The 7,817-nt window shown below is 43.1% G+C and overlaps 1 protein-coding gene across 1 annotated transcript in view; it reads right to left on the bottom strand.

Annotated features, from left to right (window-relative positions):
• Positions 1 to 7,090, bottom strand: part of LOC310799975 (growth factor receptor-bound protein 10-like) — a 201,318-nt gene extending 194,228 nt beyond the window's left edge. The window contains exon 1 of the mRNA XM_083662575.1: positions 7,013 to 7,090. The gene's annotated coding sequence lies outside the window, so the exon portion shown is untranslated. The remainder of the gene's footprint in view (positions 1 to 7,012) is intronic.
• Positions 7,091 to 7,817: the final 727 nt, after the last annotated feature.

The following is a 7,817-nucleotide window of genomic DNA, read 5'->3' on the forward strand; positions in this document are numbered from 1 at the left end:
CAGTAAGTGGTCAAATTAGTCGGGGAGGAATTGTTAACTTGCGGCGAAGAAGTGCCAAATCCAAACCCTGCAGTCTGGAGCGTGTTGCAGACAGACTTTTTGCGCCAACATGTGAAAACAGAACCTAATGAACGAGTGTTGGGGGTAACTCATTACAAAAGTAACATATTACATGTAATATATTACTTTTAGAAGTAACTCAGTAATATAACATTACTTATAGGATTTCAGTAATATTATACCGGTTACTTTGTCAAGTAACTCAAGTTACAAATTGAGTTACATCTTATTAAATCAAAGCACATATTTAAAAAAGATACAATAATTTCCTAATCAAACTGTGTGTTTTATGCAAATAACAAAGGAAAAGAATAACATTTAGAATTTTGGATTGTTTACACTGACTTCAAGTTGGTTGAAATGATTTTTCGGGACGGTTACCGGGCGGCAATGTCATTCTGCTGCTGCTGTTTTTTTGGTAAAAGTAATGCAAAAGTAGTGTAATAAGAAACGAGTTACTCTACACAGACAGTAATATTGTAAAGTAACTTATTACTTTCAAATGAAAGTAACTAGTAATATGTAGTATATTACATTTTGAAAGTAACTTGCCCAACACTGGTCATGATGTGACTGAACGTATAGGACGGCAGTTACAGTACTATGAGTCAGCCAAACGTTGGAATATCAATGCCTTAACATTATTGGCTTATTTTCGACCATTGCTAGCTGGCCTGAGCAGATGGGCAAGTTTCAAGTTTCAAGTTTATTTGTATCCCCATTAGCTACAGCAAAGCTGCAACTATTCTTCCTGGGGTCCACCGACAAAGATTGTACATGGTGACAATGCAATCTACATACATACTTACATCATAACACACAAACATACACTTAAAGGAACACTCCGCCCATTTTCAACCAGCTTTGTATCATTAGAACATCAGTAGTATATCAGAAAAGTGTAAACTGTTTTGAAGTCTGTCATTTAATTTGACAGTTATTGAGTGTTAAAGTGTGGACCAGTGACATCACTGGTCCACACTAACTCAAACGAATAACTCATTAACTCAAATCAACTCTCAATAACTGTCAAACATTCTGTCATTCATCTAGTTTGACAGTTATTGAGAGTTGATTTGAGTTAATGAGTTTTTAATTTGAGTTAGTGTGGACCAGTGATGTCACTGGTCCACACTTTAACACTCAATAACTGTCAAATTAAATGACAGACTTCAAAACCGTTTACAGTTTTCTGATATACTACTGATGTTCTAATGATACAAAGCTGGTTGAAAATGGGCGGAGTGTTCCTTTAAACATACATGATTTAACCTTACAAAACAAAAAAATCAACCAAAAAACATACAAAACGCTCATACAAACAAGACAAAAGCTCCTAGCAGATCAATTATATAATCGAGCATTTTCATTCATAGTTTAAAAAAAAAAAGATTTCAATCAAAATTCACACACTATCCATAATCCACACATCGCATCATAGCTATAATCTATCTTTAAGAATTGTCCACATTTCTTTTTAAGAGATGCAGTTTGACCAAATTTTTGAATTGAAATTGGCTATTTTCTTGTGTGATATGCCTAGGGAATGCGCTCTGCTCTTAGAGCCAGTGCTGGCTGTGGTCCCAGCAGGCTAAGGGTTAATGGTGCCATGACATCAGGGAGAGGAGGGGGTATTAACACAGTGGATAGGCCTAGGCTAAACCAGCGCTGCTGCTGAACGACTGCCGGCTGACGCAAGGCTCAGTGGAATGCTGCCTAGGGCCAGGACCACCAGCTCTTACAGCACCACTACCAGCTACTAAGAGAACTCTGCCACAGTTACCCTTGGGTGTTAGGAGCTGAAACGATACACACACGGCCGACGAGAAAGGGGATATTTCTATCTTCTCAAAGAGCTGTGAAAGGCAAGAGAGACACTGGGAGGGTGTAAAATGCGGCTCAGGTTTTGACCGTGCAACATCCTATCCAGTGTTGGGGGTAACTCATTACAAAAGTAACATATTACATGTAATGTATTACTTTTAGAACTAAGTAATATAACTTATTACTTACAGGATTTCAGTAATATTATACCAGTTACTTTGTCAAGTAACTCAAGTTACAATTTTTTTTTTTTTTTTTTAATCAAAGCACATTAATATACAATCATTTCCTAATCAAACTGTCTGTTTTTATGCATATAACCACTATAGATGACAATAACAAAGGAAAAGAATGACATTTAGAATTTTGGATTGTTTACACTGACTTCAAGACGGTTGAAAAGATTTTTCAGGATGGTTCCGGGGCGGCGATGTCATTCTGCTGCTGCTTTTGTTTTGGTGAAAGTAATGGAAAAGTAGTGTAATAAGTAATGAGTTGCTCTACCCAGAAAGTAATATTGTAAAGTAACTTAGTACTTTCAAATGAAAGTAACTAGTAATATGTAGTATATTACATTTTGCAAGTAAGTTGCCCAACACTGATCCTATCTGGAATGAATACTACCACCAAGCGCAGAGTTCAACCGATCAATAACCCCATGGAGTATGAGCAGATAACATCGTGACAAGATGCTAACCGAACCCATCTCCAATGGCGGCGTGTTCCTCGACAGACAAAGCACACAGGTCTGTCAGACTGGAAGGAGTGGAGTAGAGCTTCTAGCAAGTATAGAACTATGCAGCAATGTGTGCAGTCAGCAGCTTTTTGGCAGCCTGTCTGTCATCTTCTTGCAGAGTTCGTGCCCGATCATGTCTGTGCTTACCAAGCACGGACTTGAAACGACAAGACCCGGTGCTGAGAGGGTGAAAGAAACCACGGGTAGAAGAGCGGTGTGAGGTCTCTCCATGTGCACAGACCCGGTGCTGAGAGGGTGAAAGAAACCCACGGGTAGAAGAGCGCTGTGAGGTCTCTCCATGTGCACAGACCCGGTGCTGAGAGGGTGAAAGAAACCCACGGGTAGAAGAGCGCTGTGAGGTCTCTCCATGTGCACAGACCCGGTGCTGAGAGGGTGAAAGAAACCCACGGGTAGAAGAGCGCTGTGAGGTCTCTCCATGTGCACAGAGACGTGAGCGCAAAAATAATACAATAACAAAAAGGAAAAAAGTTTAAAATTCGGGGTGCACACAAGGCCGGATTAACCATAGGGCAACCGGGGCAGGTGCCCCGGGGCCCTCGGGGTGAAGGGGCCCTCCAAAAAAAAAAAAAAAAAAAAATTGTCGGGCTCATGTTGGGCTCCACAGAACTATGACACAAATCTAAGACCAATCAGGACAAAATAAAATGTGTTTCCAAGAAGATTAAGTCTGATGATTTAGTCTCATTGGATGCCTGTGGGCAAGTGGTGACCAGGGGCGCGGGAAGTGGGGGTGCTTGTGGTGCTGCGGCACCCTCTGCTGTTTTGTATTGGAAATGTAATGTCAATTATTTTTTCATCATTGTAAAGCCACAGCACAGTGAAGAGGATATTAATGTGAAGATTAGCCTCTTCCTTTTGCTCTCAGAGTGCATCAGATTCATGCATTTTACTTTAAAATGTACAAAATTTCTTTGTCCAGGGGGGGCGCAGCCCCCCCTACAAACCCCCCAGTCAGACTAATATCTTTATCCTGCTGGTGCTACCTCTTTGCAAAGCCTAGAATCGCCTATGAGTGAGTGAGAAACTGAATCTCAGAAACGGAATAATGACATAACAGTATTATACTAATGTTAATTTAAAATGAGATATTCCTCTAAATATGGCGAAAAAACATCCAAACATCCGGACGATGGGTAGGGGGGCCCCTGGGAGCTTCAATGCCCCGGGGCCCCTGGGGGTGTTAATCTGGCTCTGGGTGCACAGATCGATCGGCACGCAATCTGTATCGGCCGATTTTGACCTCAAATATGCGATCGGCTGATTGCCGATATTTCTTTATATTTAAAAAATAAAAATAAAAAAGCCCTATCACTAATCAGGCTTTCCAACGATATAAAATACAATGCCAATTGGTATTATCAAAGGGGAGAAATAATCGACCGAAATAACGTTTCCAAACTTTTTTTGAGGAGTTTATATATCGGTCATCGGTGATCGGTAATCGGTGATCGGTCGATGATCGGTTGGGCAGATATTTCCCATAGGCGATCGGCAATCGGTGATCGGTGGCAAAAAACGTGATGGGTGCACCCCTATTTAAAATAATGGCCAGGAGCCAGGAATAAAGAAATCACATGCTTGGAATACAAAACTATCCACCTCATTTCACAGACTAGAATCATCAGCCACTTTATGGTTGAACCACACGCAGAAGATCACGCGTGCGTGCGCGCGCGTGTGTGTGTGTGTGTGTGTGTGTGTGTGTGTGTGTGTGTGTGTGTGTGTGTGTGTGTGCAGTATGTTAAGTGCTCCAATGAAGTCGGTTGCCAAGTTGCGTGGAAACTGTAAAATCAGTGGTTTGCCAGTTTAAATTGGCTTTAATTGGATTGTAGAAAAGGCTGCTGACAGTGCTTTGCTTGCCTTCATTCTAAAAGTAGGCTGGTTCGGTTAAATTAAGGCGTACTAATAAATCAAAGTAAATGGAGTCTGTTAATTAATTAATCCGATAGTAGCAATTAAGGGCTGAGTGACAACGTTACAATGCTATGCAGTAAACGCATGCACTCTGAACAACCACACAAAACATGAATCTATACTCAAAGCATAGCCTGAGATGACAAATAGCTCTGCCTGTCTAGTGGACAAATCCAAAAAACAGTCAGAGCATCCTGCTATATTTTGAAGACTCGGGAGAGAACGCTATATCTCAAAGTTTCTAAAAGGCTTTCTCTAGGGACTTGCAATCTTTAAAAATGTGGTCTGAAAGAGCAGCTTTGGGATTAATTAACTCCACAAATCGTGCTGTGTACATCAAACCTAACTACTCCCAGCGTCAGAATATTTCCAGCATTCAACACACACACCGCTCCACATCGATAGTTAGTTAGCACAATCACAATTGTGGATGGTTGTTATGCAACTTTGTGCAGAAGCAAAGCCACACATTGCAGCCAATAAAGAAATTGATTTGGAGAAGTGCCCACATGACAGGGCAGATTAAGCTATCTGTGGAAAAATTGCAATGTCAGGTCTTTTTATGCATAAAGTTAAGATTATATAATGTTCAAAGGCAGACACACACACACACACAAGGTGCTCAGACAAATTAACCTCTCTCTCTCTCTCTCTCTCTCTCTCTCTCTCTCTCTCTCTCTCTCTCTCTCTCTCTCTCTCTCTCTCTCTCTCTCTCTCTCTCTCTCTCTCTCTCTCTCTCTCTCTCTCTCTCTCTCTAACATCTCTAACATCTCTAACATGGTTATTCAAATTACAAGAACAGTATTTGCCTATTGACATGATTTAGGTGATTTTTTTTGTATGTGTTTGGCTAATAAACTTCCGGCTGTTCAAAACAAAACAAAATCATACAAATGTCACAATGATTATGAGAGTAGTGGCACAATTGTGTAATGTGCATTTGGAGGCTTCTTAGCCTTAGCCTGTAAATTTCATGTACATTCAATGTAAACTCTTATTTAACTCCGAACGTAAATTCATGTAAATCCACTGCCTATTTAACGCCTATATAACTCAGTCTGTAAATCTCATGTAAATTCAACGTAAATTCATATTTATCATCCACAGAACACTTCACCACTCATGTACATATTGTATATATTTACTCGATTTGATTGCACTTGCAACTTTGCGATTGTCTTTAGTTATCTTCCTACTTCTTATCTCTGTATATTGATGTGACCGCTACGCTGCATACAGACACTAAGACAAATTCCTCGTATGTAACTTGCATACTGTGGCAATAAAAGTGATTCTGATTCCGATTCCGATTCTGATTTGGAGGCTTCAAAGAGGTTTCCTAGCATAATTTCACATCGGGGACACTGTAGGTGGCTGCACGACATGTAGTAGAGAACGCAACACTCACTGTTTTTTTGCTGTGCATGAAAAAACAGCTCTTGCTCATTCACTTGACTGGGGGGGACCCCTGGGAACCCCACACTAGGACCCCCGGAGGTGCAGGGAGCCCAGTTTGGACACCACTGCAGCAGCAGCAGCAGCAGGCTACATGAGTATCCCTGGGAGGGAAAACGCCTCTTTCTCTCTCTCCCCACCCCCAAAGCAAACGATGCCAAAAGGACAAGACCGGTGAAACTCTCCCAGAGTAGGAGGGAGGGAGGAGTGGGGGAGGAGTGGGCAAGGCAAAACAACACACGGGGGCTCCCATAGCGAGTCCTCACTGGATAGAAAAGTAGGCTAGGGGGCCACTATGGAGTGACACACCATCATGGCAGTTGCGCAATTGTAAACAAGTGGCCACATTGCGGGTAGAGGGCAGAGAAGGCTGTCGGGATCCAAATACTAGTGTGACGAACCATGATTTGAAACTAAATGCTATTTTGTAACAGGTGTTACGCCAGTATCCCGTCACATTCTGACCCCGGCACTGTTTTGAAGTTGGTTAGGTGTAGCCTAGGGGAGATGCTTGAATCGCAGTTTACCGCAGACTGGGTGCTTGTTAGCCTACACAGTGTTCACATAGTCTGACAGCTGCTGTCAGAAATGGTGAAATAATTCATGCTTTCCCCCCCATAGCAATGCAGTCACACATTTCGATTGTCACAGACATGCAGCTGAGTCCATGGCGGAAGCAGCTTAAATCCTAGCGAGGTGGACTAAACCCATCCCTCCTCCGACACATAACACAACAAGGTGACCAACTTGTTTTGGAAGTTGAATAAATGCTCCTCACAGTGACAGACAGACAGGGAGGGGCATGGTGGGGGTCCCATGGGGGCGCACACACCGTGGTTACGCGCGGCGGCGCAGCGCAGTGCGCACATGTTCCGAACGACCCAGCAAAACAGCGCGTCATCACAACAGCCCGCACACACTATCACACACACACGCTCTTTAGAAAGACTTTTAAACAAAACATAAACACGTCAAAACACGTCTTGCTTGACGGTCACTCACCTCCGAGCCAGCTCTGTAGAGACGAGGGTCAGACAGGGGCAGTGTTGTTGCGCTTCAGGCCGCGGTGCTCAACATGACTGACCGGAGAGAGAGAGAGAGAGAGGCGAGGCGAGGAGGCAGCGTGCAGCGGAACACTGGCTGCAAAACACTGCGGGGCAGCTCATCTCATGCGGCCGCTGCACTGAAGAGTGGACGGACGCACACACACAAACACGCACGCAGGGGCGCGCACACACGCACACACGCAAACACACACACACACACACACACACACATACACGCAAACAACTCCTCCCCCCCTCCCCGACTAAACCACGCCCATACACGAGGGGTGATTAATGCTGCGTTCACGTCCTGTGGGAATAAGGGCGGTGATGCTAAAGGAAAAGGATCAAGACCGCAGATTAAAAGAGGCCCCAAGCGCCCAAGATTTTGGAATAAGGAAAAGTGGAAAAAAGTGTATCATGAAACGAATTATGTTAATAGGACGAATCAGCGTGACGTCACTTGCCACCCAGAAATGCTGAACCCCCGCGGCAGTTAATAGTAGCCTATGAGTTGTGCCAAACAAACGTTAATATCTCAAAAACTATACAGCACATCGCTTATATTTTGACATTCTGAGTGAGAGCAGGATTAGCACAAGAGTTTGATGTATAATATTATGCATGTCGTGTTAAAGTTGTGTGAGCTGTCGCAGTTTTTAAAATGTAAACAGAGTCAAGCCGCCGGCTAGAGCAGACACTCACGCTGTAACAAGTGTGGGTGGTGTTGTGTTAGCTTCTGTTAGCCTCCTGGATAGCCA

The sequence above is a fragment of the Poromitra crassiceps genome (assembly GCF_964638095.1).
Source record: "Poromitra crassiceps genome assembly, chromosome: 29".
Lineage (NCBI taxonomy): Eukaryota > Metazoa > Chordata > Actinopteri > Beryciformes > Melamphaidae > Poromitra > Poromitra crassiceps.